This window comes from Lepisma saccharinum, chromosome 2, assembly GCF_977018435.1.
Source record: "Lepisma saccharinum chromosome 2, izLepSacc3.1, whole genome shotgun sequence".
In the NCBI taxonomy this organism is placed as follows: domain Eukaryota; kingdom Metazoa; phylum Arthropoda; class Insecta; order Zygentoma; family Lepismatidae; genus Lepisma; species Lepisma saccharinum.
The window spans coordinates 71,123,064-71,146,902 of NC_139230.1; positions in this window are offsets into that span (position 1 = coordinate 71,123,064).

Consider the following 23,839-nt stretch of genomic DNA (forward strand, 5'->3'; position numbering starts at 1 on the left):
GGGCAACTGGGAGAAATAATTGTACAACAATTTGTACCTAATTGTACAACAACTTGTACCTAATTGTACAACATATACACAGACATAAAAGAGAGAGCCTTCCCGTAACTTACTTCATGTACAATTTATATGTTTTTACAACTGTGAAAAGAAAGCATATGTGTTCTGTATGCATACATTTATTCTTATTTTTCGAAGTTGAATGAAAGCACATGTTTTTACGCTCTCGTAATACTGACCTTGCTCCACTGATTTTAAATTGCTTCCATCCGCTTTTTTTTCTGTGTTATTTCCGTATGCACGCAACATTCGCTTTCAATAGACAGAAGGAGTGTTAGTATAGCAGGCTCCAAGTTTACAATTTATTAAATTAAACAATAATTTATGTAAGAATATACTTGTACTTAACGAACACAAAATAATAAAAGCACATGAGAATGTTTGCTTGTGTTCATGTTATATGACGACTGAGTAAAAAAATAATGTTGACTCCCCGAAAGATAAAGTACTCCACGTCACCAAAAAAAATATCTCCTCTTGTCGATAAGTTGTCACGTTGTAATCAAAGGGTCCTGGGTTCGATACCTACTGGATTCCGATTCTATTTTAAACTGTATGCCCAGTCCTCCGATTAATCTATCTGTGCATAGAGTAAACTTAAAAAGTCGGTTAATTATTGTTGCGATTAAAAATTAAAAAAAAGAGAGGTGGGTGAAGTCAGATTCAAAAAATGCCACGTGATTATTTTGATTCAATAGCTTCGTCTAGTTTGCTGCATTTTTTTTGACTGCACTCACGCGTTTAGTTGGTTACACGGTGCAACCTACCTTGTTGATTTTGGGTGTCATGTAGTGTATTTGGTGTCTGCACCACGTCTTAGAGAGGTGTAATATGTGGTGTGGTGTATGACCACGTGGTGAGTGGTTAACTAATCAAATGAATGTTTAAAGCAGCAGACAGGCATTTGTTGAATCTTCTGAACTTGAACACTGCTATTCGTCTACTCGGTTGAATGTTATTTTTTTTCACCAGCCTGACACCGGGATACACCTGCACTGCAAAGAAGTGCAGCGTACTAGACAAGAATATTAAATTGCATACTGATCTATTGCATGCTAACCAAACCTCTTGGGAGGTGGGCCACGGGTCCTCCACATGTATGTATGTATGAAATGCGATTTGGGGGAGGCCAAATTTTAAATTTACAGCTTAATTAATCTGCATGCATGCTTAATGTTTGATTTTTTTGTTTCTAGTTTGACATGAGATACACACAATTTTATTTTTTGAAGTACAGTTAATATTACCTAGGTTAATCTGTGACATACAACTAGCGATCGACACGACCACCTGATGACACACAGACACAGAGAGAGTGAGCAAATTTAAAATGTGATCTATCGTGAATTAAACTAAGCTCCCTCACCCACCCACATATAGCCTTAAAGGTGACTCAAAAGCAGAAATTGGTCATAGCGTGACAGGTTGATCTATCGTGAACTAAACTAACCTCCCCCACTCATACATACACACTATGTCTTACAATAAGTAAGGCTGCTATATCACATGTAAGGGCTGACGGTTGCCAACACACACAAGATCTATTGCAAATTTTATTAACCTACGACATAAGCCATGGACACACACACACCAAGCCTTCCAGATAGGCTACAAGCAACTCACCTCTTGCAATTGTATAACGGGGGAAAATTAACCTACAGCTAGCAACACTGTTTGAGCTGCTTTCGACGAGTAGTGTTACCAAACTTATTTTTTTGCAAATAGGCTCTACAGCTAGAGGCTTGAAACATATACCCTACCAGAGTATGCCAACTTACCTCATGTAAAAATATTACCTAGTACGGGTTAAGCTGTGACATACAACTAGCGAACGACACGACCACCTGACACACAGACAGAGAGAGTGTGATACAGCTTATACGCAGTTTTTCCTACACACGTACTGGGTTTAAAAGGTAACTTGCAACAACCATTTCACTCACCTCCTATCATATAATAAAATTACCACAGGTTTTTGATACTTGCTGCCAGAACATGGTGGTTTTAGACTGGAAATTCAGCCCGATTATTCTATTTGTGCAAGAGAAAAATGATGATGCCTGCATTTGGAATATATAATTCTTCTTACGGTATTTTGCGTGCCCCAGTAACCTTGCTTTCGATTCACGGAAGCTATGACGTGTATTTCCTGTTTCGCGAACATACGAGAACCTTTCACAATGTCGCATCAGATAATATATTGCAAGAGCGAGTTGGTTGTGTATATAAATCTAGTCTTGGGGAATGGACATGAATATAATGTCAAAATTATTGCATAACTTAAAAAGAATATTTATTGCACTGCGCTTTCTAGCAAAGGTAAATGTGGAATGCCCCGGCCCCTCAGAGATTCGAATACTGTTAGTTAAACAGCAAGCATTGTCATATGGACTGACGATTATTATTTTTTAAAAAAACAGACCTCGTAGTAAGTTATAACCTGAGCTGTCTTGCAAGTCTCTCGAGTTTGATATCTGGTGAAGGAATATGATGCCACTATAAACTGTACACAAGATATACCCAGTCCCTGGCATGAGATGGACGAGGACCTATACAGTTGTATAATGGTTGTTTTTTTATTAAAGCATAGCGCTTATTTACATGTCAGCGAGGGGGACCATAACGGATAATTCTTATTTCGATTTTAATATTTTTGCTAGTCACGCTATCTAGACGAACACTGGAAGATGGGCAAAAGCGAGGGAAAGAAAGAAATGTTATTTTTTGCCCCTCTGCCTGTGTGTGATATACTAGTTTTACATGCATACGGCTGTATCGTGAAGCGAGGCCGAAAATAATTTTTGAAAGCAGTCTCGAGCATCTTCGCGTTTAGCCAACAAGAGAAATAAAACATTACACATGGGTGTGGGGCGCAACAGCCACAGTACGGTAATGTGCATGGATGTTAAAATTTTTGGGTTTTTCTGAATAGACATACATATCAGTTTTGCAGTCTCCAGATGGGACCGGAGCTTATTTTTTATTTGGACAAGGGGGTTCAGATCAACTATAATTTTTGTTCACATCAAAATGAAACAAAGGATTTTACTCCACTGCTTACTTATTCAATATTTTTATTATTGTAAAGAATGGGGCGGTGTGTTTTATTGTATATAGTCTTCCAACAACCACCTCGGGGGCGTAAATTTATGTTTCTGCATGTATGCAAAATATAGTTAACTTCAGTTGTGAAGTTTGTTTTGCTGTTGTGATTAAATACTAAACCAAAATCACTGATGTGATATGAACCCTCTTCACTTGTGTGTATTTGAATATGCGAACATGAGGCATTTTGAATAATCGAGGCGGACAATCACAAAAACAGCTTGCAACGGTATGGAGAGTTCAAACTTCAGACGATTTTTGTTAATCTACGAAAAGCTAAGGGGGCGAACGGAGATCACTACGAAAATTGTAACGCGAGGCTATTTTGGCTAATGGCAACGATGAGGATGAATAATGGTTGTTTTGATGAAATTGAAAAAGTGGGGGCACGTCTGCTTCGAAGTGCATTACACCAACAACTACAATTGTTCCTCTTCCCCACACGAGGCGATTAACAGAGGTGTATTTTTGCCGGTCTACGACTCTGAGGGCTTAAGTTACAATGTTTACCTATAGCTGTACATATTTAAAAATAACCTGAGCAATTAAATGTTACAATACCGATCCTGATTTTTGTCGGATGACGTAGGTTGCAATCCTACCTCCGATGGCGTATAGACTTAAATGTTTCCATAACATGAAATACTGTTAATGGAAATCTGTTGTTTCTAATGTGAAAATCATATAACAAGAACCCAAACACATAAATAATCAGACAAGATGTCAACGGTGCGTTCATAACTAACAAGTGATTATTCAAAAATTGAAATGGTGCAGGGGGAAACAACCAACTAACTAACTAGGCTTCTTAAACCCGAGGACAGCAAATACAAGGCTATTCTGATCTGAGAAAGATTTCTATCTATTTTTTTTCCATCCCAACCGATTTTTTTAGGTCTATTCAACCTCTTATGGTACACGAGCTCCCACTGCCCTGATGGTGGAGGAAGCGAATCTATTTGGACATGAAAGAGCATTATGTGTGGGAGACTATAATTTATACACGTGGTTGCTTGGATGCTTACAGAGGATGCCATAGCTCGTGTGATTGAGGCATTTTATTAAGCACATATTTTGATGAGTGTAAAGAATTAAATAAGTCACAAGGGGCTGAGGCATGGTTCGAATTTCTCGATCTAGGTATGGATGCAGACAGATACGAAGTTTTGTGTGTGGACACAAATGATAATGGAAAAATGCCGTTCACCCCGATAGCATAGTGGTAATGTTGTTCTTGCCTCGTTTCCATCGACAACATAGTGGTTACACTGTCCAATATTAAGAAGTTCTCAAAATTATTCAATCACTCTCTCTCTTCTTCTTCTATCATCTCGGTAACCAAAAAAAGGTTTTCTCAAACGTTTAGACGGCTACGAAAACGTTGAAATGTAAAATATTGTTGCATTGTAATCAAAAAAGAATTTGTTGAATATGCCTAACCTAAAATAACCTTTCGCGACATGTTCGACTAATCGTGACAATACGTTTCAACGTTTATGCAGAAAGGTTGAAAGGTATTGTCACGATTAGTCGAACATGTCGCGAAAGGCAAAATAAAAAAAAAAAACTCCCAAGTATGATTACAAAGCGACAACGCCATCGGCAAGACATAATTACCAGAAAATAACTGCAACCGACACAGTGAGAGGGGTCTTCATATTGTAAGGCCAGTTCATCTGCTTGCTATTAAAAAAATAAATGCCGAACCTTGCAGGACACCCGGGAAGCCTTGAACTGTTCTTGTTGAAACTAAGTGACACTGCTGTGAAGTAAGTCGCTCGATAGTTTTTTAGTATTCAGTCACCAAGCCCGTGGTAGCCATTCTAGGTAGTTGAGTCGATATTTCACTGGAAATAATGTGTTTTCCATTGTTGAAAAAAAGCAAGCTTCCAGTTTGAATAAATAAGCTATTTCGTCCACTCCTGTTGGGTCACCTAGCAAAAAGTTGAAAACAATTTCTTGAAGAGAAAAAAAAAATACTGTTTCTTGTCACCAAGCGTACGTACATGAAGAATATGCATGAGTTGATTTATTTATTTCTTCTTCTCTCTTTCCGAAGGCATACGCGCTTCTTATTCAAAAACCGGAATATTTGTGCCTTTCGAATCGAATTTAAGAAGGGAGTTCCATGACAAACATCTACTGAAGTTTTTAAGATGAGCCCCGCAGAGTTTTTTGCATGTCCTCTCCCAAGTTAGTGTCTCGTACTTGTGTTTTCGGTTTCCAGTGTGGACAGGTTAGAAGCAAGTGTAGTAAATAAGAATCCCTCGGACCTAATCCTTAATATATATAATATTGTCATTATTATCCTGCTGAAAATAATGTTATGATAGCCATCGCCATTTCAGAGTAGCAAATGTTTAACTCTATTAATTCTTGAATTTTATTTTAGGTTAGGCATATTCAACAAATTCTTTTTTGATTACAATGCAACAATATTTTACATTTCAACGTTTTCGTAGCCGTCTAAACGTTTGAGAAAACCTTTTTTTGGTTACCGAGATGATAGAAGAAGAAGAGAGAGAGTGATTGAATAATTTTGAGAACTTCTTAATATTGGACAGTGTAACCACTATGTTGTCGATGGAAACGAGGCAAGAACAACATTACCACTATGCTATCGGGGTGAACGGCATTTTTCCATTATCATTTGTGTCCACACACAAAACTTCGTATCTGTCTGCATCCATACCTAGATCGAGAAATTCGAACCATGCCTCAGCCCCTTGTGACTTATTTAATTCTTTACACTCATCAAAATATGTGCTTAATAAAATGCCTCAATCACACGAGCTATGGCATCCTCTGTAAGCATCCAAGCAACCACGTGTATAAATTATAGTCTCCCACACATAATGCTCTTTCATGTCCAAATAGATTCGCTTCCTCCACCATCAGGGCAGTGGGAGCTCGTGTACCATAAGAGGTTGAATAGACCTAAAAAAATCGGTTGGGATGGAAAAAAAATAGATAGAAATCTTTCTCAGATCAGAATAGCCTTGTATTTGCTGTCCTCGGGTTTAAGAAGCCTAGTTAGTTAGTTGGTTGTTTCCCCCTGCACCATTTCAATTTTTGAATAATCACTTGTTAGTTATGAACGCACCGTTGACATCTTGTCTGATTATTTATGTGTTTGGGTTCTTGTTATATGATTTTCACATTAGAAACAACAGATTTCCATTAACAGTATTTCATGTTATGGAAACATTTAAGTCTATACGCCATCGGAGGTAGGATTGCAACCTACGTCATCCGACAAAAATCAGGATCGGTATTGTAACATTTAATTGCTCAGGTTATTTTTAAATATGTACAGCTATAGGTAAACATTGTAACTTAAGCCCTCAGAGTCGTAGACCGGCAAAAATACACCTCTGTTAATCGCCTCGTGTGGGGAAGAGGAACAATTGTAGTTGTTGGTGTAATGCACTTCGAAGCAGACGTGCCCCCACTTTTTCAATTTCATCAAAACAACCATTATTCATCCTCATCGTTGCCATTAGCCAAAATAGCCTCGCGTTACAATTTTCGTAGTGATCTCCGTTCGCCCCCTTAGCTTTTCGTAGATTAACAAAAATCGTCTGAAGTTTGAACTCTCCATACCGTTGCAAGCTGTTTTTGTGATTGTCCGCCTCGATTATTCAAAATGCCTCATGTTCGCATATTCAAATACACACAAGTGAAGAGGGTTCATATCACATCAGTGATTTTGGTTTAGTATTTAATCACAACAGCAAAACAAACTTCACAACTGAAGTTAACTATATTTTGCATACATGCAGAAACATAAATTTACGCCCCCGAGGTGGTTGTTGGAAGACTATATACAATAAAACACACCGCCCCATTCTTTACAATAATAAAAATATTGAATAAGTAAGCAGTGGAGTAAAATCCTTTGTTTCATTTTGATGTGAACAAAAATTATAGTTGATCTGAACCCCCTTGTCCAAATAAAAAATAAGCTCCGGTCCCATCTGGAGACTGCAAAACTGATATGTATGTCTATTCAGAAAAACCCAAAAATTTTAACATCCATGCACATTACCGTACTGTGGCTGTTGCGCCCCACACCCATGTGTAATGTTTTATTTCTCTTGTTGGCTAAACGCGAAGATGCTCGAGACTGCTTTCAAAAATTATTTTCGGCCTCGCTTCACGATACAGCCGTATGCATGTAAAACTAGTATATCACACACAGGCAGAGGGGCAAAAAATAACATTTCTTTCTTTCCCTCGCTTTTGCCCATCTTCCAGTGTTCGTCTAGATAGCGTGACTAGCAAAAATATTAAAATCGAAATAAGAATTATCCGTTATGGTCCCCCTCGCTGACATGTAAATAAGCGCTATGCTTTAATAAAAAAACAACCATTATACAACTGTATAGGTCCTCGTCCATCTCATGCCAGGGACTGGGTATATCTTGTGTACAGTTTATAGTGGCATCATATTCCTTCACCAGATATCAAACTCGAGAGACTTGCAAGACAGCTCAGGTTATAACTTACTACGAGGTCTGTTTTTTTAAAAAATAATAATCGTCAGTCCATATGACAATGCTTGCTGTTTAACTAACAGTATTCGAATCTCTGAGGGGCCGGGGCATTCCACATTTACCTTTGCTAGAAAGCGCAGTGCAATAAATATTCTTTTTAAGTTATGCAATAATTTTGACATTATATTCATGTCCATTCCCCAAGACTAGATTTATATACACAACCAACTCGCTCTTGCAATATATTATCTGATGCGACATTGTGAAAGGTTCTCGTATGTTCGCGAAACAGGAAATACACGTCATAGCTTCCGTGAATCGAAAGCAAGGTTACTGGGGCACGCAAAATACCGTAAGAAGAATTATATATTCCAAATGCAGGCATCATCATTTTTCTCTTGCACAAATAGAATAATCGGGCTGAATTTCCAGTCTAAAACCACCATGTTCTGGCAGCAAGTATCAAAAACCTGTGGTAATTTTATTATATGATAGGAGGTGAGTGAAATGGTTGTTGCAAGTTACCTTTTAAACCCAGTACGTGTGTAGGAAAAACTGCGTATAAGCTGTATCACACTCTCTCTGTCTGTGTGCCAGGTGGTCGTGTCGTTCGCTAGTTGTATGTCACAGCTTAACCCGTACTAGGTAATATTTTTACATGAGGTAAGTTGGCATACTCTGGTAGGGTATATGTTTCAAGCCTCTAGCTGTAGAGCCTATTTGCAAAAAAATAAGTTTGGTAACACTACTCGTCGAAAGCAGCTCAAACAGTGTTGCTAGCTGTAGGTTAATTTTCCCCCGTTATACAATTGCAAGAGGTGAGTTGCTTGTAGCCTATCTGGAAGGCTTGGTGTGTGTGTGTCCATGGCTTATGTCGTAGGTTAATAAAATTTGCAATAGATCTTGTGTGTGTTGGCAACCGTCAGCCCTTACATGTGATATAGCAGCCTTACTTATTGTAAGACATAGTGTGTATGTATGAGTGGGGGAGGTTAGTTTAGTTCACGATAGATCAACCTGTCACGCTATGACCAATTTCTGCTTTTGAGTCACCTGTAAGGCTATATGTGGGTGGGTGAGGGAGCTTAGTTTAATTCACGATAGATCACATTTTAAATTTGCTCACTCTCTCTGTGTCTGTGTGTCATCAGGTGGTCGTGTCGATCGCTAGTTGTATGTCACAGATTAACCTAGGTAATATTAACTGTACTTCAAAAAATAAAATTGTGTGTATCTCATGTCAAACTAGAAACAAAAAAATCAAACATTAAGCATGCATGCAGATTAATTAAGCTGTAAATTTAAAATTTGGCCTCCCCCAAATCGCATTTCATACATACATACATGTGGAGGACCCGTGGCCCACCTCCCAAGAGGTTTGGTTAGCATGCAATAGATCAGTATGCAATTTAATATTCTTGTCTAGTACGCTGCACTTCTTTGCAGTGCAGGTGTATCCCGGTGTCAGGCTGGTGAAAAAAAATAACATTCAACCGAGTAGACGAATAGCAGTGTTCAAGTTCAGAAGATTCAACAAATGCCTGTCTGCTGCTTTAAACATTCATTTGATTAGTTAACCACTCACCACGTGGTCATACACCACACCACATATTACACCTCTCTAAGACGTGGTGCAGACACCAAATACACTACATGACACCCAAAATCAACAAGGTAGGTTGCACCGTGTAACCAACTAAACGCGTGAGTGCAGTCAAAAAAAATGCAGCAAACTAGACGAAGCTATTGAATCAAAATAATCACGTGGCATTTTTTGAATCTGACTTCACCCACCTCTCTTTTTTTTAATTTTTAATCGCAACAATAATTAACCGACTTTTTAAGTTTACTCTATGCACAGATAGATTAATCGGAGGACTGGGCATACAGTTTAAAATAGAATCGGAATCCAGTAGGTATCGAACCCAGGACCCTTTGATTACAACGTGACAACTTATCGACAAGAGGAGATATTTTTTTTGGTGACGTGGAGTACTTTATCTTTCGGGGAGTCAACATTATTTTTTTACTCAGTCGTCATATAACATGAACACAAGCAAACATTCTCATGTGCTTTTATTATTTTGTGTTCGTTAAGTACAAGTATATTCTTACATAAATTATTGTTTAATTTAATAAATTGTAAACTTGGAGCCTGCTATACTAACACTCCTTCTGTCTATTGAAAGCGAATGTTGCGTGCATACGGAAATAACACAGAAAAAAAAGCGGATGGAAGCAATTTAAAATCAGTGGAGCAAGGTCAGTATTACGAGAGCGTAAAAACATGTGCTTTCATTCAACTTCGAAAAATAAGAATAAATGTATGCATACAGAACACATATGCTTTCTTTTCACAGTTGTAAAAACATATAAATTGTACATGAAGTAAGTTACGGGAAGGCTCTCTCTTTTATGTCTGTGTATATGTTGTACAATTAGGTACAAGTTGTTGTACAATTAGGTACAAATTGTTGTACAATTATTTCTCCCAGTTGCCCAGTTGGAGTTGGGGGCATAACACTGGTACTATTTGTACCCACAGTGTTTACTCATGTATTTTGTTTAATATTTTATTTCAAATTCACTGTCAGAAACTAGTGTTGCCAGTTCCTGGATGTAGGTTTACCTACTCTGTTGGTTGTCACTGTCAAGCTTCCAGTATTCGTACAGCATAAAAAGCTATAACCCCCCTCTCAAAATATATACATTGTATACGCCAATTCTTGCTGTGAAATTTCTATGCTGTTTTAACCCTAATAGAATTCGAATCTCTGAGAAAACCAAGTACTAAGCTTTAGCATTCCATATTAGCAAAACCTTTATACGTACGTATTTATAACCTCAATTTACTAATCAAAAAATCCCCCCTAACCAACCAATTAGCACATTTATATGACCTTCTATAGAGGAAGAGAACATAACATTTCCGAGCCGGTATTATTAATATGACAATTCTTAACAGGTTAATGCATCAATCTTTAAGCAAACACTTAGGAATGTTTGAAATTCAAACAATTCTTGTGACAAAAAACAAATAATTAGGAAATTCTTTTTAACCAAACAATCAACACAAATCTCTCTTTTTTATAGAGAAAAAAAAACATAACATTCCTGAGACAGTAATAGTAAACACTGTCGTTTAAAATTAGAAGAAGATTAATCACACAAGCATCATCATCGTCGACATCGCTTATCCTGACGGGATGCACGACATGTTTATCCAACATATAGGAATACACGTTGATGATTAAGCGTTTTCCTTCTGCATCTCGTGCTCATATTTCAAATTTTGATGTATCAGAAATAGTCACCGAGTATTCGATGCCAGACATTACACTTTCAAAACTCAAACTCGTATTGTTTGTAATATCCTACCCACTGTGGATTATTTTTGCAATAAACAGAATGCAGTGCAGCCAATATACACCTCCGATTGTTACAATAAGACTTTACCGCCGGGCAAACTGCTCGAAATAGACGCCAAACAGAACACAGCTAAATTGATGATGAATAGCATGTTATTTGTTTGGTTTGCGTCACAATATGGAAATAATAAGAGGCACGCGCGTGCGCGTGTGGCACATCATTCCCCCAAGAGAGGTTTACAAAAATCACAATATATAAACATTTGGCCCCCCAGGGACTTGGAAAATTACGATAAGATGCATTCGCTCACCACTGTTGCCAGCCATAAATCTCTCTCTTTTTTCATCTTACAGCAAAATTGGCATCTCTATTTTTTTAGTTGTAAGTAAATTGCCAACACACTCTAGTTAATAATGCTACATATTATACGCACACACGCACACGCATACTATATTACCATCCATCCATCCATCTTTTTCTCTTTAACGGCAGTATATATGTTTGTTGCCGGCTCTCCTTGCCCAGTGTATGTATGTTACGCCAGTATATAAATTGGCTAAACCCTTGCCAAGTAAAAAAAAGCTGTAGGTAAATATTAGCGACATTGTCAGTTGTTTAACTCTTCCCTCTCTCTTCCCTCTCTCTTTTTTTTTGTAAAAAGCTATGGCAAAAATACCAGTAGGTTGGCAACCTTGCTTTATGCACTGTAAACCAAGCCTCAAGCAAAATTGCCAGCTCCTTGCTTTAGGTGGTTAGACCAAAACAAAAACCTTGGTGATTTTTTTTCGAGTAGGTGTTGGCAACACTGCGAGCCCCACTTCTGGTTGCAGAACTCTCAAGCAAGATTGTCAGCTCCTTGCTTTAGGTTACGTTAGACCAAGAAAAACCTTGGTGATTTTTTCGAGTAAGAAGTTGGCAACACTGCGAGCCCCACCGAGCCCCACTTCCGGTTTGTGAACTCTCAAGCAATATTGCCAGCTCCTTGCTTTATGCTGGGTTAGACCAACAAAACCTTGGTGATTTTTTCGAGTAAGCGGTTGGCAACACTGCGAGCCCCACCGAGCCCCAAATGATGATTCAGTACCCGGACACTAGGTCTACTTATTAGGTAAATAAATTCAATTGAAATTATTCTTCGTATAGGAAACTTGTAAATGTTTCCATCCATCTCATAGTTTAGATATATTAGTTTAAATTATTAGCCGATGGATACAGTTTGAATTGAATATTTAACAGGTGATACCCATGCATTATTGTTGTAACCGTTGGAGTGTTTTCTTTACGATTATATAGAAATATATAGTGCCATTCTTCTGATCTGATGTTTTAGTCAGCAGGAGGCAATATAGTATATATATACTATATATAGTTCTACATATAATATGTGTGGTAAGTCAATCGATTTGAAATAACATACGCAATAAAAACAGTTCCAAATTGAATTTCCACATGGCAACCGTAGTATTTTCTTTTCCGATATCGAGCTGGTTTCAAAGTGCACAAGACCTTCTATGGCTACCAATTACTCCTGAGAGGGAAAGAAAGATTGTGTTTGTGGCACGTTGCTTTAACAACATTCATTAATTATCGCCTGCAGCAGAAGAGATACAACCTGGTCTAACAGCTTGCAGCGTCTCGATCTTCATGAAGGCTAATGTTTTTCTTACTTAAGAACTAGCAGGAGTGTGATGTATGAGATAAAATCAAACTTTGCACCTGTATGCGCAAATGCAACATGCAAACAGTAGATCTAGATGGTTGAAGATGAAAATTAATTACTTGATCTTACCTTCTGGATACAGTCGGTCTGCTACTAATTCATCTTTGAGATGTCTCTTGTAATTCCAAGGTAAACTAATAATAAATTTTGTTACTACTATATGTGGTGTACATGAAATAAATCTTTCTGAACTTAGCCGGTTGATGGAACTGAACATATCGGTTTTCTATAGTATGATAGGAGAGCTTCATTTCTGTTAATACAAAGCCGAATTTAAAAAAAAAGGACACACCTCTTGCTGTAAATTTTAAACAAGATGAAGCTGCTCTTCTGTCACGAAATGCATAATCGATGAGACATGAAATTGAATCTATTTCATGTTTCAAGTGAGTTAAATGACATCACGAAACACCATACTGCCTAAATAAACTCAAAGAGGCATTAAGCTAAAAGTGATACATTTCTAATCATCAAATGTGCATATAAAAAAGGTAAAGTGCTCCCCTGTGCTTAGCACCACGCCATGAAGGCGTATAGGGGGTGTGGGGGTAACGCCCAAATGTGTATATGCATTTGTATATGACACGACAGTGACAAATACTTCAACAAAACCTGTCATCTCACCAATCCCGAGCAATGAATGATGTTTCTTTTAAAATCTATTTCATTAATAATTACTGCAATGAATTATTCATCATATATCATCGACGAAATTAATCGATAGAAACATAAATCACCGCAAAAATGGACCAAAAACTTGGTCGGTTAGGAATACAGTTCGACTTTTTTTTGTAATTATATATTTTCCCTTACGAATTATATTAAGAATACTACAATGTTCGTTTCCAATATTTTTATTTCACATATAATCATCGATGCAAAGTGTTTATAAAACATTAACATAAATCATAATAATTAAGTTGTAATATCTGAATTTATGAAACCTGAAACTACGTATTTGACCATAATATACTTATACGTACTTTTACCACAGTTGAGGGACCGAGGGATCGAGTCAAAGGCATGATTCAGGATGAAATTCAACGGATTGCCTCTTAAGGGCAATTCTCTACAGAATAATAGTTCATTCACACTTTGATCCTTTCCAATAATTGTACGAGAAAATGTAATTTATGATCATATTGTTGCAGGAAGTCTAGATGGTAACGATCTCTACCTCTATCTGTCACCATGACCACTTGCCGAAGAACCTGGGGACACTTCAAGTTGTATGTGTAAAACAAAAGGGGAAAATCAAAAATTGAGCTTCCTAAGCACTAGTACTTTTCGAAACATCTTCTACCTATTCTGGTGCAAGACCGTGAACTGAACTTCTCTCTTCCATAACGTGCCTCACTAATTGTAAAAAGTTCAAAGACAAACTAAAAAATCAACTGTCAGATGAGCAATATCTGTATTCAAGGACTCATGAATAGCAGCTATCATGATATTCTCACTCCTGAATTAACTTGATAAAATCAATTATTCTTATTTTAGATCTTTATTTTCCCCCACACCTCGCCAAACATTGACTATACTCCTTACTCGTGTATTAAGACATATTTTTTGTTATAATCTTAATTTGTATGTATCAATCTTATCTAAATGCTAATAGGCGGAATGTGTGTATCCTTGTGTGCAATTTTGTGGAGTAAGTAAGCCTTTGTTCTTGCTTTTGTGTTTTTCTCTTTCTTTTTGGGTGTTTCTTTTGTTTTTTGTCTTTTGGTATGTAGTATATGTATCAATTGGGGTTAAGTGGCAGAAAAGTCGCAGGTTGAACCTCGCCCCTTAATAAAGAATAATGAATTGAATTGAAGTATCTGAGCACTCAGCAAGCAAAGTCATTGCTCAACTACTTGACATTCATATAGACTTTGCTCAGCAAGCATTGCTCATTTAATCCAAGGGCAAGTGTTCACTTTGCTCAGCATGGTAATAGACCACACGAATAGTGTCACTGTGTGATTCGACTGTCTACGGCTGAGGCAAGTGTCATGGCGTCCCATGAGAGTAGTTGTCGTTGATGAGGAAAAATTATACTCCATTTCTGAGAAAATGCTCGTAAAAAGACGTATCCCACTTTAAACAGTAAGTCCAGCCCCAATTATAGCCTGTTTGTGCATAAAGTGGACTTAAACAAAAACACAAACAATATAAAACAATATTATGCTACATATAAAACCTTCAAATAAAACTTACACGTATGTGGCTCAAAGTACATTGTGATTATACTGAAATCTAATTTCAAGGTATTTCAAGGAAAAGCTGGTGGCTATGTGAAGTTTTTGAATTTCTGAAAACTGTGTCATTTGAATATAAATCCATGTAAAAATGGGTTCGTTTATGCTACTGAAATATTGTATAAACATATTGATATACATAATTATATTGTATTGATCGTCTTGTTTATTCAAATCTGAAAGAAAGCGACGTAAAATATAAAAAATAGAAAATTCAAATACATATTGTATTGAACAATTTTTCAACATCTCTAGGTAGCTAGATATGATAGGTGCCCATAAAACGAATATCGCGCTATTTTAGAAAAATATGAAAGTTTTTTTTAGACGTTTATTATTTTGAATCACTTTTCATAAAAATAACTTAATTTTATATAAAAATAGAACATATTAAATAATAAGTAGTGTATGAGAGATTCTTAGGAAGTTTAATACTTCACATTTATACATATTTATTTGTGCATTTCTCAATATTTTGCAACATGCTTCTTTAGGTAAAAGTTCCATCTCTAAATCCGTCGGTTTAAATACACAAATTCCCATTTCCAATTTTTGGTGTAGACGCGCTACTTTTGTCCTTTGTACTGGTAACATAGGGTATATTCCTGAAGATTTTTTTAGAGAGACAGAGAGAGAGAGAGAGAGAGAGAGAGAGAGCCTTTTACGTGGAGAGACTCCAATCAATTCGAATGCCTGCCGGACAGCTCCACACAGCTTTGTTTTCCTGTAGCAAATCATTGAATTGTTTGTTGTTTTTCCACACATGATGAATGTACCCGGCGCTTGTGAGCAATTTCTCTGAATACATTCTACAAATCAGCAGTTTTGGTTAACGATTTCCCTAGATAAATATCCAGGAGTAATTTCCCCAGTTTTGCTTGGAAAAAGAGGCAGGCAAATATGCTCGTGTAAACTGTTATTACATCCGATCGTAATGAAACTCATACTCGCAGTAACTTTCACATAACACCTACAAATAGAAGGAGGGTAAAGTTGGTAATGATAAAACTTTTAAAGTGCAATAATTAAATCGTGCACTTATAATGATAATCAAGGGGTCCCGGGTTCGATTCCCGGTGGAGGCACATAGTGGTTCGGATCCCACTTTAAACTGTAGGTCTAGTCCCGATTAGCCTTACTGTGCATAAAGTGAACTTAAAACAACAAATCAATCCAATCAAAAAAATCACTTATAATGACTTAAGATGAAATGTTGAAATCAAAGGAAATAAGCAAAGTACTCCCCTGTGCTATACACCACACCATGAAGGCGTATATAGGATGTGGAGTTAGGGTCCCACACTTTCTTCATTACGGCCGAAGGTGGGGATGATTTGATCAGCACCACCCCCCTGGCCGCCTTTACCCCTCACAGTGTCCTCCAGGTACCCACTATATACGACGCTGGCTGGGCGCCGGGGATCAAACCCGGGTCTCCCGCATGGAAGTCAGACGGAGATTTTACGAAATATCTTCATTTATTCATTTTAAAAAATTGAAATGTTGAAATTATCAAACTTAATTCCCATGAGGTCATTCGAAGAGAGCTACCACACCCAAGAAACAATTGTCTGAAGAAAAAAAATACATTTTATTAGTCTACTGGTGTGGTTATATTTTTCCCCCAACCCTACCTTAGTCCTGTTTCCGTGGAACATATTACAATTTCTGTAAATGAAATACGACCCTGAAATTTGATCTATTTCTTGTAACGATGCGTTTGGCCATCTCTCCTAAGAATTAAAGGTGGGATGCTCCACATGTCAATAGTGTGTAAAGTAAACCGAAATAGTTTAAAATAAAGTTTCATTGTGAAAATCATGTACAATATTAAAAGCAATATTTTGGTTGAATGAGAAACAAAATATTTTTTAATAATTACGTAACACATAAACAAGAGGAAAAATGAAAATTTGTCGACAAACTAGTTTCTAAAAATAGTAAATAGAAAACATTTCCTAAGTAGAGTTATTCATATTCCTCCCAGGCTTATTTATAGTTCCTTATTTTCCACTTTCTCTCACAAATATTACACATATCACCATTCAAGTTGCATGTTTCGTGAATACACTTTTAACAGTCTACTCTGGATTTTGCCCCCATTTCCTAGTATTACAAGCATTTTAAACACTTCAATTCCCTAATTGTGAGTTCACGTTTTCTTCGTCAGCTGAGGATTCCAGAGCATATATTTCTAGGTTATATTCCTCATTTATTGGTTCAACTTTTATCCTTCATTGTGCATAATTTCTTCGATTTTATTTAAGATTTTACGAAATACCTTCATTTATTAATTTTTAAAAATTATTACAATTATTCTTTTAAAGTAAATTAATAAAAAAGTGGGTGAAATTTCTATTATCACATGAAATTAATTGGGGGGGGGCATCTCTCCTTTCTCTAAAACGGGGCACTTGCCCTTTAGTCTAAGGAGAGATGGTTCGCTCTGTTGTGTTCGTTGAAAAGGCGACGTGGCCGTGAAATCGTAGGAAGCCATTGCTTTGTATGTTTCTTGCACCATTTAGCACAAAACTGGACCAAATTAATCATTATTGTAGAAGTACAACTGTAAATAAAAATTTGATGTGTTACTCTTGAGGAGAAAAGTGATGGGCCTCACCTTTTTCTTCTATTACTTAAAAAAAATAGAAGATGGGTCAACTCAGATTTCACACACGATAACATTCGAGCTGCACCTGAGAACAACGAATAACAAATAGCGCATTCTCGCAGAAACTCGCTGAATTACAACAGGTGGGCATGGGCGTCGACAGAAATTTTTTGCAGGGGAGGTTGGGCAAATGATAAAAGTTGAATAGTAGAAAAATAATAAGTATTATTACCATGGTTATAAATGTTATTATACAATAATATATATTAAAAACTAACAAAATGACTTTTATTCGAAATAATAATAATAATTATTATTATTATTATATAAATGTGGAAACTCGACCCAGCAAACGAGTGAATACCAGCACAAATATTTTCTACTATTTCTTTTGCATTTTCTGCAGTTAGTACCTGAAATGCATTTTGATATTAACTTTTGCAGGTCTCGTTCTAGAAAAGGCTTTAAATTTTAGGGGGATTTTTTTCCCACAAAGTCTGTTGTGTGACCTCTCACCTACAACTGTAATTATTAGAATTTTGAAAACTGTGGAAACATTGGATGAAATGGTAGAATATAATATTTTTCGTGTATTTTTCACTCAATGTTTTGCATCCAATGCATTTGTACTTTGATTTTTCTGTTCGAATGCGAACTAAATGAACTTTATTTCTGTTCTTAACAATAAGAGTAACAAACTTTCGGCTTTCATGTATCTTTGAATGAACGATGTCAATTTCCAGGGGGGTCCACCTACCCGTTCGACCACCCCCTCCCGACGCCTATGTACGTGCTCCTCATGGAGCACTATACCTGAAATGATCCTAATTAATTGATGGATTGATTGATTTGTTTATTTTACTTCGCTTTTCTGGTACTTTTGGCTAGCTAATCGCAAAGATAAGGATGATTTATGATATGGTGATATGATGAAACTGATGATGGGCACTCACAAAGAACACCCATGTCTAGGCTTGGATTCGAACCCGGGACCCCTGGCGTCGTCGTAGCGCTCTGTGGAAACCACTCCTCCACTGGCCCATATTTAATTCATAATTCATTAATTGAAACCTAAATCTGTAAAGTATTTCTTTCCCAGGTGTTTTGTTGTAGTTTTTATTCTGTAACTTCATATATTTTTAACAGAGGGGTCTTTAAAGGGAAGCTATCGGGAATTTTTAAATATTAATGTCTAAAGTTATATTTTGACTTAAAAATATTTCTTGAAACTATGAAGTTTTAATAAATTGTACTAAGAGCTTACATTTTGAATGTTTTTGAATGGTAAGGAGCCTCGGTAGTCCAGTCGGTAGGGCGTCTGATCGCCACGTGGGAAACCCGGATATGATTCCCGTGGTAGGCGAGTGCAGTGGAAAACATTTCCAAGCATGTCTCTGCACAGCGGGGCTCTGGGATTCATCCAGCATCTAATGAAATGGGTACATCGGGACAGCCTTGGTGAGTAAAGGCGCCAAAGCATTGTGTTGATCACATTACCTCCACATCGTCCGAAATCGTTACTGTGTGGGGCTCCTACTTTCAAACCGCTCTGTGCTTCTTAATGGCATGCTCGTACAATGTGCAGGGGAAGGCTTTACATTTCTAAGGTTCAACTACAACTGTGTTCGCTATTCACGTTATCTACTCTGCGCTGTTTACACCCTCCAATTATATCTCTGTCTGAATTGTCAAACTTCATTAGCCTCTTGGAAAATTCTATGTCACAATTTTTTCATAAAACCTGCTGTAGAGTTATGCAGTCAACGGAGGTGACTTTATACTGTCAACAATTATGATTTGACGACATGAGAAATTAAATGAAAATATACATGGCAGTCCGTGCTTATATAATGCTACAGCCAACCAACCTTTGAATGATGATGAGAATACAAATGACGTAGCTGGTTCTGTGCGAAACAACAAATAAAACAGTGTGTACATTTCCCACTCCCCCGGAGGGTGCTTTACAAACAAATAAAATTTATGCTTGAACTTTGGAGAGTGACATTGAATGAGTTCACTTTGAAAACACTTGTTTCATGTATCGAGTGATTGGCGTTAGAAATGAAACATATCACTCTATTATCATTTATCCATGAGGGTGGTCGTTACACGAAATGGATGTTAAACATAAAACCTAAGATATGTGTTAAATATTTTAAATTACAATATTTGTAGTATGAACAATTTTCAAAATGGGAACATTCTGCCGGGTAACAAATTAGAAATACATAGCACAAAGGTACTTTGTACTGCAGGCGCCGATAAAAAAAGTGGGTTAAAGTGAATGCATACGTTTGTCAAAAGGCAACCAAGCTGTTATTAATTTGAAGAATTCCCACGATGTACGTCTTTGGCTGCTGGAAGAGTCCTACAATATCTACGCCAGGTACATCATAAATGATTTCAGGCTAGACAAACAGATCACTGAATGCAGAACGCCATTTCATAAATATGACACGACAATTTGTGGTACTATTTTGTTCGGAAAGGTACCGTGCATCAATCATTGCTTTCTCTGTCGCTTCTAGGTGAAAATCACGATATTTTCTGCCTCCTTGAGGCTTCGAGTACACCATGAATACCACAAGTCACGTCTAGTTAATTGACAAATTATTTAAGTGTGTAAATTCATGTCTTTACTTACAGCATTGCCCAGAACCCCACCGTCCGACGAGGAATACATGTTTTCACAGCTTATCAGTACTATTTGGCAGTGTGCAAATTACCTGGGGTAATGCCGGGGACCCACCACCAAAAAAGAAATATCCCCGGCAAAAGAAAATTATTTTTATCCCTGCCAGAGATGTTTCTATTCCCTCAAAGAAAATAGAATTTAAAGCATACAGTATACTATTTCTAAACTATGTTACAAATACAATTGAAAATTCATTCGTGTCTGTTAATGCTTCAGCCATCCAAGTCATCAGTCAATAAAAATTTTTCAAGTTTTCGGTGCTACTAGCTCGATACCTCTTTTTATGTATGAGTTACGGTTTTCTTAGAATGTAAATATAGTAAGTAATTCTAAGATTTAATGACCAAAGTTAGAGCCAAAGTTCTAAGGTACTTAGAACCGAAAGGCAACAGTTTGGTTTACTGACTGATAACATACACAAATTTACATATCCAAAAGACAACTACTTCCCGGAATGAAATCACAAATACGACACTGAGTGGAGATCTCCCCAAAGCAAAAAGTTATTTGGTGATGTTCATTCAGCCTGCGATGCATTCCGTGCCTTGCTTCACTTATATGTCATTTAACTCACACGAGACATTGCACACGTCTGAACCTACGATATTTTCACGATTCGCAATCACAACCTGCTGCCGTCTTCAAACATTTACATCTGTCAGTACAACTAATCCTGGAAATGGTGCCACGATTTCAGATCTCCGGGTATGTACCTCTGATCAAACAAGAACATTTTGTGTAAGGTCATCTAGTTCACGGTATATTGAAAATAACACAGGATAATGCACATTCGTGTGTGAAGGTTTTTGGTATTCGTTCCCTCAAAGAAGTCAGGATGTGTTCTCACCAATCCAGTAATACCACTTATTATTATCATAAAAATTACATTCATCAGTTTCCTTTTATCGACTGGCCAGGAGTGGAGGAAGGGCAACGTGAAATAACCATATCAACCAATTTGTTTCGAATTTTCATTTCTTGCATTTCATTCTAAAGAAGTCTCTCAAGAAATTATGTGAAATGAATCAATTTTAAACTCATTGCAACGTTTTCTTTAAGCCAAATATCTGACCTATCGTTCAATTGCTTACTCTTAATACACACTGTTTCAGCACCAAAATATCAACATATAACTTTAATCCCTTAGCTTTAATGTTGACAAATTATATTTGTATTTATCACAGTACGAAAGCTCCCTTTCCTTTATATAGTGCCTTTGAATGAAAGCTTTGATGGAAGTATCGAGATTGGGAGAATTTCTCTTCATTATCCTAGAAATACCACTCTCTTTCTACATTATATTTTTGTGTGAGTCTATACACATCAGTTGTGGCTTTACGCACCGAGACAAAATAACCCTTTCGTAGTTTCACTTTTAGTTTTATGTATAGATTTCTGTTTTCTTCATTTTAACTTTACAGGTTTACCAGTTCTTGAGATAATTGCCCAGTTCAATTTCCGGAGAAAGAATTAGGTGTTCTCTGAAAGAGCAGGCGTGTGTGCACAAGCTAAATGTGCAACTGAGATAGATTCAAAATAACCTCTGATTTTGTATACCAGTAATAGCAAATTAAGATTTATTCAGTTTTTAGTCCCTAAGAATTTATTTTGCCTGCAGCCAGACTTATATATACCAGGCTCATTTTCTGGATATAATTGACGATCTCAGAATTTTATGCCCTGCTTAAACGCAGCAGGTAAGAAAGCTAAAATCGGTTGTTTGATTGGTTTACAGTTTACTCAGCAAGCGAGAAAATTCGTTAACATCCTCCAGGACCTGCATCGTGGGATGCGATTCCAATCAGAAAAAAGTTAGCTGACCTCATTAACTTGAACTTGATCTTCCTCAGCCGTAGACAACAGCGTTTGATCCCAAGTCTCCGAGCACTTAAAATTTCCTTTCCAAATCCGATTACCTCCAGGATCGAAAGTCATTAAATAGCACTTAGCTTGTAATTTGGCTTATTAATTCCTTTGCCTCAACTTGAGCCAATTCTCGATCAACAATAAAAACTCAAGGCACTATGCCCATGTAGATGTAATTACTGTATCTTGCGAGGCATAATTTACTTTCCTTGTCAAGATTGCAAAGTAGGTCTTAAATCGATGTGGTTCGAGTTTGTTTACAATAAGAAATCAGCTATTTATTACTTCATAACTTTCAAACATGTAGCTTCGTAGAAAACGCATAGGGACCAAACGATTTCCCCAAAAGAAATTATACATTTTTCAAACTTCCCGCTTTTATTGAATCCTACTTTGGAACTGTAGCATGAATAACTATAGCAGAATAGTTCGCTACTACCGACCTCTGGCCAGAAAAAGGTTTTCTAGGCTCATATTCTGGATTACTGAAGGTCTCATAATCTCATCATTTACTTCATATGTTTCATTATTCATCCTTATCGTCGGATTAAATTAGAGAAGTAATAAAGCTAATTAAAGTCACCAATAGGCTATAGATATGGAATTCACTACTTTTAGTGAAACGGAGATTCACTTAGGTGTGATATTGTTGTGCTCTATTGCAAGCCCCCGTGGCAGAGTGGTGAGCTACGACGCGCCAGGTGTCCCGGGTTCGAATCCCGGCCTGGGAATGGATGTTTGTGAGTGTCCATTTATCAATTTCATTATATCATCACTCATCGCCATCTTCGCAAATTAGTCAAAAGTGTCACAAAAAGCGAAGTAAAATGTAGCAAATCAATCAATCAAATCTTGTGCTACATTGGCTGTTTAAAATATACACACCAGTAATAAAAATTCTACAAAGTATTTACGAGATTATGCATATCTCGGAGTTCATTCTTCACAATAAATATGTCATATCTGATTTCCAAGTAAAGAATCTTTGGTTTGAAACTTTTCACACTAATCTATTCATCACAAAATTATTATTATTAATATTATTATTATTATTATTATTATCCTGTGACTGACGGCACTGCTGTTACTGATATTAACTGACTATCCGATATGCCTAAACCTGAAGGTTTATTGTCGCACCAACATTTCTGTCCATTCTTGAACAGGATATATAACCTCTTTACCAGTCTGTTATTCCATCTTTGCCTTATCTTTCATGCAGGTGTGTTATCACCAGGTTTCCCATCAAACATCCTGTAAACTCTCCTCCTTTTCTATTCTCTACATGGCCTGTCCACCGATCAGACAAGATAATTAAGTTGATTTATTTAATAGTGTCAGGGTGTGGATATGCAAGATGATTCAGTGAAGGCGTGCAAGAATGAAACAGGAAATATGTAAATATGCACCACTGGACAATTTGAAATAGGGAACCTAGGGTCGGAGAAGCCACCGTACCGGGATACAGTGTGAATATCCGCAACCATCTGGATGTTACCTTTTCTGCTCACTGGATTGGATGGGAAGGCTCTATTTCTTGGCCTTGACGTCACCCGACATGAACCTACCCCATTTTCTTGTCTTCGGATATTACAAATCCCTTGTTTATGAGACCCCAGTGGACACGGACATGGAATTAGTTGTGAGGGATTGTGCCTCCTTGTGATGTGATAC